This window comes from Dermochelys coriacea, chromosome 6 (assembly GCF_009764565.3).
Source record: "Dermochelys coriacea isolate rDerCor1 chromosome 6, rDerCor1.pri.v4, whole genome shotgun sequence".
Taxonomy (NCBI): domain Eukaryota; kingdom Metazoa; phylum Chordata; order Testudines; family Dermochelyidae; genus Dermochelys; species Dermochelys coriacea.
The window spans coordinates 4,982,333-4,993,831 of NC_050073.1; the positions used below are offsets into that span (position 1 = coordinate 4,982,333).

At 41.3% G+C, this 11,499-nt stretch overlaps 2 long non-coding RNA genes across 3 annotated transcripts; both read right to left on the bottom strand.

Annotated features, from left to right (window-relative positions):
• Positions 1 to 649: 649 nt before the first annotated feature.
• Positions 650 to 8,340, bottom strand: LOC122460779. The gene is made up of 6 exons (XR_006282276.1): positions 8,009 to 8,340; positions 7,654 to 7,743; positions 6,819 to 6,884; positions 4,348 to 4,436; positions 1,668 to 2,290; positions 650 to 1,031 (listed from the first exon to the last, which is right to left on the bottom strand). It is a non-coding gene; the product is annotated as an uncharacterized LOC122460779 (long non-coding RNA).
• A 14-nt stretch (positions 8,341 to 8,354) lies between these two features.
• Positions 8,355 to 11,158, bottom strand: LOC122460780. Of its 2 annotated transcripts, XR_006282282.1 has the most exons (5): positions 10,995 to 11,158; positions 10,755 to 10,826; positions 10,006 to 10,239; positions 9,075 to 9,243; positions 8,355 to 8,979 (listed from the first exon to the last, which is right to left on the bottom strand). It is a non-coding gene; the product is annotated as an uncharacterized LOC122460780 (long non-coding RNA). The 2 variants fall into 2 exon arrangements; XR_006282281.1 differs by lacking the exons at positions 10,755 to 10,826; positions 10,995 to 11,158 and having other exon boundaries at positions 10,006 to 10,504.
• Positions 11,159 to 11,499: the final 341 nt, after the last annotated feature.

Genomic DNA, 11,499 nt, shown 5'->3' on the forward strand with positions numbered 1-11,499 from the left:
TCAGTTCCCTAGATACATGGAAAGGAGTGCTATAATCAACATATTAAATGCAAAGTGCATCCATCTGTGCCTGGACTGGTCTAAGAAATTAACCAGGCAAAGGTTATAAATAAAATCCACCTAGTGAATGTTTGCACAGCCACATAATTTCCCTCCATTTCACACAGGTATTTGGTTGCAGGTTAGGCTCTTAAATGTCAGAGTCAGAGTTCATCAAATGGTTCATAATCAATTTCTGGGCCGGCACCCTGCAAATCCACTTGTGGGGCAAACTCCTCAGTTGCTGAATACGGAGAGCGTGGGAATTTCAAAAGCACTCGGCGCCGGACTGGTTCTTCTCGCATTGAAATCAAAGGTAAACCTCCTCTTGATTTCAAAGGCTATTTCTACACTATACAGCTGTACCACTGCAGTTGCTGTAAGGTCTTTCATGTACCTGCTCTAGACCAGTAGTACCTCTAGCAGAATTCGCTACCTCTCCCCTTTCAGTCTCTGGACCAGGGTAGCAAATTCTGAGAGAGCATCACCCATCCATTGCAATTACCTACCTCTGGCCCGGAGGATGACAAAGTTGAGAGGTAGCAAACCGTGATGGGAATTTGCTACTGGTTTGAAATCTCCATTGTAAATGTGGACACAAATAAACAGGTATTTTTCAAAATGTAAACGAACTTTATTATTGTAGCAAGGTATAGAAACAAGAACAGCTTACTTTTCATTTCAAGAGTTTTTCAAAAACAAGCATCTAAACATATTTACAGATACAGAGTTAACAACACATTTTTTGTTCTTAACTGAGATGTATGTTAAAATTAAACTTCTCTATTACTGGTTTATATTCCAGCTGTGTTATTCCAAGAAAACCAAAATATTTATCTTTACAAAACAATGACACAATGTACATTTTTTATAAACAACTGAACGATGCACATTTTGTGCAGCTATACTTTTTCTCCTCATCCGTTTTCTTCATTGATTTCCTCTGGCAGGCAGGGCACATGTGCCCACCTCTCACAAGAGTCACACTGGACCTTTGATAAGTAAGAGATGAGAACATGAAATCACAGAATTAATAATGCTAAATATAATTTCAATTAACTTATACAATTTATAAAAACTTATAAAATAACTTATAAAACTAATTTCAATTAACTTATAAAATAATATTCCTTGAACATATAATCATTAGTCAGATATGACTATCAACAGCCTTGCCAGAAGATGTTGTGAAGGCCAAGATATAATAAAATTCAAAAAAGAACTAGATAAATTCATGGAAGATAGGTCCATCAACGGCTATTAGCCAGGGATGGTGTCCCTAGCCTTTGTTCGCCAGAGGCTGAGAATGGGCGACAGGGGATGAATCACTTGATGATCACCTGTTCTGTTCATTCCCTCTGGGGCACCTGGCATTGGTCACTATTAGGAGACAGTGGGCTAGATGGACCTTTGGTCTGACCCAGTATGGCCATTCTTATGGAAATATTTACTACTGTGGAATTATTATAAGAATCCTGCCCCTTAGGCAGGTTATTACGCTGGGTCTATATGTAATTGGCTAGATGTTGGGCTATGACTTTTGTTCTTGTACTATAAACAATCATATTCTGCTTACTTATCTGCTCCAATACATGGTGTGTGTTTCTCATACATTTACTGTTTCTTACCATTATGCAATCTTCACTTTCTTTTTTGCAAGTGACCAAGTTGCAGTACATGCAGTACTCCTCCACGCTCTCTGAAAAATCAATGCACTGTACTCAAATGGTGATTACATTGTGACCAAAACTCTAAACGCAAATCTTGATTAATGTCAATTATGTCAAGTAATTAAACAGGTTTGCAAACATTTTTTTCTTTTTTGGGATCGGGGGGTGTCCTATTTTAGATGATATTTTGTACCCCAGTCTACGGGTTTCAAACTTTTAGTTTAATGCAGGTGGGTAGAACCATATCCAATTACATTTCACTGCTCAATCCATAGTAACCACTCAGCCCATCCACATTTTTCATGACTTGAAGAAATTATTCATACAGAGTCACCATTCGAGACCCAAACTTGTGACATACCCCACTGTAGATGTATTAAGGTAATGGTTTGTGATATGATGTTATTCCACTTTTCCTATTATCTTCCCATATACTATGGGCTGACTAGGTAATATGTAACAAAGCTCTTACCTGCCTCTTTCATCAAAAGAATTGCTATTTTTCTTCTAAATGTAGTTAGAGCCTCTTGTGTGGTTTCTACAGCACTGATGTCTTTATGCTGTAAATATGTTTCTGCAAACTAAAAATATTTCTAATTAAAAAAACACGGATAATTAAGGCTGCGTGTCTGTCATGGATTCCGTAACTTCTGCAGCGGTTGGTTCCAAGAGCTACCCGAGCAGATCAGGAAGCCCCTGGTCCAGAAGCACCAGCCGCTGCTGGGGCAGTTTGGGTGTGGGAGGGGGCTCAGGGCTGTAGCAGGGGGTTGGGGTGCAGGGTGGTGCTTACCTCAGGGGGCTCCCCAGAAGCAGCCAGCATGTCCCAGCAGCTCCTAGGCGGAGAGGCCAGGGGACTCCACGTGCTGCCCGTCGTCACAGGCACCGCCCCCACAGCTCCCATTGGCTGTGGTTCCTGGCCAATGGGAGCTGCTGAGCCAGAACTCATGGTGGGGGCAGCGTGGGGGAGCCCCCTGGTCTTCCCTTCCCCTAGGAGCTGCAGGGACACACGGAGCCTGCCAGCCCCGCTGCCTGCCCCACTCAGCAGGGGTCCCGGGCCATGTGCCCGCCTGCTCCCCCTCCCCCGGGCCGGTGCAACCACTCGGTGAACTAGGCGCCAAGTGGTTGGGGGCGGCAGTGGAGTGGAGGTGACCTGGGGCAGGGGAGTGCGGGGAGGGCCACCTGCAGCAAGTAACGGGGGGGGGGGGGCGGCGCACAGGGGAGCCGGTCCCCGCCCCAGCTCACCTCCACTCCACCTCCTCCCCTGAGCATGCTGCCCCGCTCTGCTTCTCTCCCTCCCAGGCTTGCGTGCCAAACAGCTGATTGGTGCTCCAAGCCTGGGACGCGGGAGAAACGGCAGCGGGCTTGGGGAGGAGGCAGAGCAGAGGTGAGCTGGGGCAGGGAGCTGCTGCACGCGGCTCCCTGGGCCGAGGGGGGAGGGGGCAGCGGGGAGCTGCCACACGGGGGGCTGCCCGGGCCGAGGGGGGGGGGGCGGCGGCGGGGAGCTGCTGCAGGGGGAGTACCTCAGGGCGAGGGGGGGCGCAAGGTGGAAGTTTCACCTAGGGTGTGAAACCTCCTTGCACCAGCCCTGTCCCCACCCAGCAGGGGACCCGGGTGCCGCCCGTCCACCCCCCATCCCCAGTGGGCCCTAGACGCTGCCCGTCTGCGCCCCCACCCCAATGGGGCCCTGGGCCATGTGCTGCTGCCTGCCTCCTCCCCCAGCACCTGTGGTGCCCCCTGACTGCCTCCCAGAGCATCCGCAGCCCCCTGGCACAAATTTCAGTTAGGGGTATATAGTACAGGTCACAGGCCGTGACCTGTCCATGCCTTTTACTAATAATACCCGTGACTAAATTGTAGCCTTAATAATAATTACACATCATTAACAAATAATAATGAAAATTTGGTATTGAATACCTTTAGGATTAGTGGTCCACATTTGTACCCATCACTTTGTCTCTTGTGTTCTAATATTTTTGTTTTCCAATCAGTGGTGGATTTTTTAGTTCCTTGGTAGATGAAGGATCTGACATTTGAAGGGAGTACAGTAGCCCACTGTATAAGAGGATTTTGCTTTTTCTTACAATTTCTGTACATGTTTAGTAATCCTTTCTTTTCGTACTTAATGACTGGTTGCAATGACTAAATGCTCATATATATACACTTGGTTTCATATTATCGTATCAGAGTGTTATGCTACATAACACTTGATTTGCTATGGCTCATGTTGCTAATACCTTCTCACTCACACTAAATGCTAGTGTTTTGTGTTCACGGTCAATGAAGTAGTTAGTCACACTCAAATCGCACATGTTCACCCAATGTCCATTATTAAGTACAGTGAGTACAAATATATGCTATTTCCATTTTTCTTTGTAGCTATCAGGAAGCTATTCTCCTCATTGTTGTTACACTGATTAAAAATATATTTGAGCATAAGCTTTCGTGAGCATCCGACGAAGTGAGCTGTAGCTCACAAAAGCTTATGCTCAAATAAATTTGTTAGTCTCTAAGGTGCCCCAAGTCCTCCTTTTCTTTTTGCGAATACAGACTAACATGGCTGCTACTCTGAAACCTGATTAAAAATAGTTTCACACTAACACTACATGTAAACTGAGAAAATAAGAATCTAAAAAATCACCTCCAATTCCTCAGGAAGGTTCTTTCATATCTCATCTCATCACACAAAGGGTCAATTATTAATAATTCTTTTGTTTCCATTAATGTGATCTGTAAGTGTAAATACATATACATATGTTATTGGTAAGATGATAATTTCAACAATTGTGTAATGATTTTTCAAAAGACTGCCTGCAGATATTCTCATTAGTAATGTCTGACTAACACACAAGAGAAAATCATATTGTGAATTCCTTGATTCAAACACTACTGACTATATTCTTTACATATACATTACCAACAACTAACAACACATTCTTCACACTAGCATTTTATTTAAAATATCTTGTGACACCAGCTACAAGAGTGCCATGCGAATGCCTGTTCTCACTTTCAGGTGACATTGTAATTAAGAAGTGGGCAGCATTATCTTCTGCAAATGTAAACAAACTTGTTGGTCTGAGCGATTGGCTGACCAAGAAGTAGGACCAATCGGCTTCTTTTCCATGGGTCCAGATGATGAAGATGTCATCAATGTAGCCCAAGTAGAGTAGAGGCGTTAGGGGACAATGGCTAAGGAAGCATTGTTCTAAGTCAGCAATATGGAACAACGCTTCCTCAGCCATTGTCCCCTAATGCCCCTACTCTACTTGGGCTACATTGATGACATCTTCATCATCTGGACCCATGGAAAAGAAGCCCTTGAGGAATTCCACCATGATTTCAACAATTTCCATCCCACCATCAACCTCAGCCTGGACCAGTCCACACAAGAGATCCACTTCCTGGACACTACGGTGCTAATAAGCGATGGTCACATAAACACCACCCTATACCGGAAACCTACTGACCGCTACACTTACCTACATGCCTCCAGCTTTCATCCAGACCACACCACACGATCCATTGTCTACAGCCAAGCTCTAAGATATAACCACATTTGCTCCAACCCCTCAGACAGAGACAAACACCTACAAGATCTCTATTAAGCGTTCTTACAACTACAATACTCACCTGCTGAAGTGAAAAACAGATGGACAGAGCCAGAAGAGTACCCAGAAGTCACCTACTACAGGATAGGCTCAACAAAGAAAGTAACAGAATGCCACTAGCCGTCACCTTCAGACGCCAACTAAAACCTCTTCAGCACATCATCAAGGATCTACAACCTATCCTGAAGGACGACCCATCACTCTCACAGATCTTGGGAGACAGGCCAGTCCTTGCTTACAGGCAGCCCCCCAACCTGAAGCAAATACTCACCAGCAACCACACAACAAAAACACTAACCCAGGAACCTATCCTTGCAACAAAGCCCGTTGCCAACTGTGCCCACGTATCTATTCAGGAGACACCATTATAGGACCTAATCACATCAGCCACACCATCAGGGGCTCGTTTACCTGCACATCTACCAATGTGATATATGCCATCATGTGCCAGCAAGGCCCTTCTGCCATGTACATTGGCCAAACTGGACAGTCTCTACATAAAAGAATAAATGGACACAAATCAGACGTCAAGAATTATAACATTCAAAAACCAGTAGGAGAACACTTCAATCTCCCTGGTCACTTGATTACAGACCTAAAAGTCGCAATATTACAACAAAAAAACTTCAGAAACAGACTCCAACGAGAGATTGCTGAATTGGAATTAATTTGCAAACTGGACACCTTTAAATTAGGCTTGAATAAAGACTGGGAGTAGATGGGTCATTACACAAAGTAACACTATTTCCCCATGCTTATTTCTCCCTCTCCTCCCACTGTCACTCACACCTTCTTGTCAACTGTTGGAAATCCTGATTATCACTACGAAAGGTTTTTCTCTCCTGCTGATAATAGCTCACCTTAATTGATCGCTCTGGTTATAGTGTGTATGGCAACACCGATTTTTTCATGGTCTCTGTGTGTGTGTGTATATATATCTATATCTATATATATCTTCCTACTGTATTTTCCACTGCATGCATCCGATGAAGTGAGTTTTAGCCCATGAAAGCTTATGCTCAAATAAATTTGTCAGTCTCTAAGGTGCCACAAGTACTCCTCGTTCTTTTTACTATTTTTTTAAAATCATTTTTACACTGCAAATATTTGTAATAAAAATAATATAAAGTGAGCACTGTACACTTGTTATTCTTTGTTATAACTGAAATCAATATATTTCAAAATGTAGAAAAACCTCCAAAAATATTTAATACATTTCAATTGGTATTCTATTGTTTAACAGTGTGATTGTGATTAATTTTTTTAATCATGATTAATTTTTTGCGTTAATTGCGTGAGTTAACTGCCATTAATCGACAGCCCTACATTTAGTGCAGACAATCCCAAAGTATAACAACGGAAAACATGTTTCAGAGTAGCAGCCGTGTTAGTCTGTATTCACAAAAAGAAAAGGAGTACTTGTGGCACCTTAGAGACTAACAAATTTATTAGAGCATAAGCTTTCGTGAGCTACAGCTCACTTCAATGGAAAACATTTTACCACAAGAACCCAATGCTTTGGTGCGTTGAAAGAAAGCAATAAGAGATCACTTTGCATAATTCCACTCTGTGTTGATTGAAAAAAGAATGTAAAATGTAGTTATGCTTGTCAATGAAGCAAACCCTGCAATGTAGATTATAGTGGATTTCCCAATTTCAGTACATTTCCTTCCCCAACACAGCAATGTGTTTGCGCTTAACCACTTTTATGAAAATGTGCTTTTCCCCTGTGGGGCATGAGAGCGTGTGAACATTTACCTTCTCCAGTTTCAGTTGTTTTGCTCGGCCTGACAGAATGCTAGTGGAGGTGACTGATGAAAGGGTTTGTATCTGTTGACACGCAAGCAAGTTTTTAATGGGGGAGGGATAGCTCAGTGGTTTGTGCATTGGCCTGCTAAACTCAGGGTTGTGAGTTCAATCCTTGAGGGGATATGGGGCAAAAATCCATTGGATGATTAAATTGGGGATTGGTCCTGCTTTGAGCAGGAGGTTGGACTAGATGATCTCCTGAGGTCCCTTCCAACCCTAATATTCTATGATTTTGGCACACACAGACAATAATGTAGTTCATAAATACATACGTGGAAGGGATCCTTACTGTTACAAGTTTCAGAGTAGCAGCCGTGTTAGTCTGTATTCGCAAAAAGAAAAGGAGTACTTGTGGCACCTTAGAGACTAACAAATTTATTAGAGCATAAGCTTTCGTGAGCATCCGATGAAGTGAGCTGTAGCTCACGAAAGCTTATGCTCTAATAAATTTGTTAGTCTCTAAGGTGCCACAAGTACTCCTTTTCTTTTTACTGTTACAAATAAGTGATGTAAAATGGATTACAAACCTTTTCTGTAAGCCCCCATGTGCTCTGTCTTCCTTTAAAAACTGACTAAATCAGTGCATGTACCAGTGTTGAAATCACAGCCCCACAGAACTGTATAGCAAAACTAATGTGGCTTTCAACATATCAACGATTGTATAGTATATAAATACTTTTGAATATGTGTTTGGCAGCAGTAAGTACAGCCAAATGCTACAATTAGAGGTTTGTATTCACATTTCCAGGTTATGGGAAGTTAAACAAGTCTTAGCACATATTCATCTGATGGGTTAATTTTTGCTATTCCCGTGTAGCGTCACAAAAAGTGGCTTACCTTGCCACTGGCTTTCTCGGCCACACAACATAAATATGCATCGACCACCTGTAACAGATGAAAGAATAGTTCAAATTTAAAAAACAGTTGATGAATCCATCCAGTCGCCAGCAATGTTTACTGCTATTTAAATGTACCTCAACACCCAGCCAGCTTCTGGGCTTCAGGCTATAAAATGAAGTGTCATACAAATGGATTTCTCTCACTTTGGCCTCCAGTCTCTGTGTAACCTTGTGGGTCTGTACAAATTTTACTAGAAAAAAAAATGGAATACATATGACATCCCTGGTAATACAGTGTCCTTTTTCTCTATTTTACCATTGTGAATGCTACGATTTTGACATGAAAACTTTTAACCAATTGTTTAAAAAAAAAAGCGTGGTAAGCAATTACCTTTGAGCAGCCATTCTCTGTCTTCCCCATCCTCCACAAGCATATCACCAACATCACTGCATGCAACTTCTTCCATTACACACTGTTCTTCTGCCATGACTGTGAGCTCCACCTTGATCACTCGGCTCTCAGGAGGCTCGCGAGATATATTGCCACCCATTTGCCCAATCTCTTCTGAGGCACTGTTTTTTCAATCTCATCCACAGAAGTTTCCATTTCTGTGTTTTCCTCTGATTTGTTTTCAGCCCCTAACGTTGGTGGCTCTTTAAATGGTTTTAAGTGGGAGATACTGTACTTAGACCCTAACAGTTTCCCCGAGGTGGTTTCCAGTTTAACTCTTTTACCCACAACAGCAGTAACTTTGTATGGGCCATGATAGGTAGGTTGCTGCAGTCCTCCCTTTTTTGTTTTCCTTCTTGTATTCAGTAACATAACACAGTCCCCAACTTCAAATGTTATTTCCCCATATTTAGAACTCTTTCTTTTGACATGCCGGTTTTGTTGTTTTTCTTGTGCTTTAGTAATATTACTAAGAGCCAGTGCAATGTCAGCATCCTTTCTCAATTTCAAGTTATGCTGTACTCTTTGTAGAATTGTTCATCGAGTTCCTCAAAATTTGGTGGCTTTGAAACAAATGGAGAAGGGGTTGGCTTTGTGAAATGAAGATTCACAGAATAAGACATTGACATGAAAACTGATGGTACTTAAATACACTTACTGTATAATCATCTGAGACTTGGATTGGAAATCTTGCTTCAAAGTCATACAGTAGTCGAAAGGGGGACATTTTGGTGGTCATGTTCACTTGAGGTCGCAAAGGAAATAAAATGTCACCAAGAAATTCATCCCAGTTACTCCCAGTGTCATCAACTAACTTCTGCAATGCTCTGTAACAAATGGTGATTGATTAGTTTGTGGGGAAAAAAGTAAACGATTGAGACAGATTATATGGAATCAAAAAGGCACTAGAAGGAGGTCATCACAGGGCATTGCTATGATTATTTTTCATTTCACATGTGATATGGTAAAAAGACTTGCAATGTAACAAATTGACTTGCAAGATTTAGAAACAATTTGCAGCTTTCTGGCATGGTGCATTCTACTTGCTTTTAGTACTATAATTTTCCCACCCCTAAAATTACCTTTTGATGTATTTGGTAGTGCTGTGGGTAAATGTATTGGTCAGTGGGTGGCATGGGCTGGTGAAGATACGTTCTATTCCCCATACTTTGCACATTTCCAAATTGCACTGAAAAAAAAAAGTTACACCATAAACTTTCCTTTGGACAGGTCTGTATTTATGTTCTTTCCCCTATTTGCCATTGATTTTGTGTGTGATTACTGTGGATTACTTTTAGTTTTACTACCTGGAACTATCCTCTAGATTTTACTACCTGGAATAAGATGTTGGGGGTTATTTTGGTGGATAAGAAAACACACACACACAAGTTATAGCAACCCTGATGGGGTGACCAACTACAGTATTTGCAAAAACAGCGTGGGTGTTCAGAAAAACTTGTCAGCAACAATTTACATTAAAAAAAATAAAAACTCACATGGGAATGAAACCCATGTTCCCTATCAACTATCCATGACCTGACAGTGTGATTGAAGAAATAGTAAAAATAACCTCAAAAATAAATCTTTACGTCATTATTGAATTCAGGATCGCGATCTGTCAGCATCCTCTGTACATATCCATATTTAATAATAATGTTGTATATTTTCTTTGCTACCTCATAGGCTGACTTAGTTCGAAGTGGAAATGCATCCACCCATCTTGTAAGATAATCCGTGGCTGAGAGTATGTACTGGTATCCCTTCTTTGTTGCTGGTAGTGGCCCTATTAAATCCATTCCCACCAGTTCCGAGGGCTGACTGACCTATATGCAGGGGTACAGGTTACAGTCATACTTTGGATCTTTCTTATTAAATGGTCTCAATAAGTACATATGTAGGAAGCAGAGGAAACACTATAACGTGGTTTCCACAACCACACAATCAGAATCTAATTTCCTTTTTTAAAAAACAGAACAAAAAGAAATAAAGAAGCAAAACATGAAAAAGAAATACAAGAATAGGGGTAGGAAAAATGATACAAGAATAAACCTGCAGAAACAGACCATGCCATAGCAAGGAGCAAGAGAGGTCATTGTTGCACTCCATTGTGCCCCTCAGGCAAATTCAAAGCCTCTTTGTGTAGCAATAATAAAAATGAATAATGATAAACAATTGTCTTTGATTCTCTCTTTCAAAGATTTCTTACTGTTTTTGAAGGAAGTGAATAAGACTGTATATCATATATATGAAGTCTGCACTAAGAACAGTCCTCATGCACTGACAATGGAAAGGATGTAAAAGAAGATATGTAGTAGATGTCTCAGAGTCCAAAATTTACCTTTATGTTTTCCAAGGTGGTACCTAGATTTAATTCCTTTCCTGCTTTCCGGCAATGCAGACATCACTCAACCTAGTTTGGATGGCATTAACAATCTTGTATGAAAACATTATTGCAAGGGAACGGAGTTTACACTTTCACACCAAATGTATTAATATTGTTCTTTGCACTGTACATTTCAAATCTGTATTTAAATTTTAAATCACCTATTTCAGGATTTTGTTTCATTATTTTACATACCCAGCCTGTGATGTCCTTTGTCACCCCGGCCAATAGTATCTGGAGGTCAGCGCAATTCTCGTTTTGATTTTTCCTTGATGTTCACCCTGGGGACTGGCATGATACTGTTTAAAGAGTTGTAGGGCTTGTTTCATGGTGTGCACAACAACAATCTTTCTTCCTTTGGAAGAATAGAAAAGTGTCCCCTCTGCAAATCAAAGCAGATGGAGACGTGATGATGACATCAAGTGTTGCACTTAAGCAATTATCAGATATTTTCAAAGTCACAGATTCATTATAAGGCATATGCATATAAAAGATATCTGTCTGCGTATGAGTCATGAGTTAACTTGAGTACAAGGGGGAAATTTCACTATATGGTTATAATTAGATGTTGATTTTTTTTTAAAAACTAGAAATCCTTGTTCAGTGAACATATATGGATTGTTGTTGCTGTTTGTAGGATGCACTGGATAACATACTCGTTGCATCCGATGAAGTGGGTATTCACCCACGAAAGCTTATG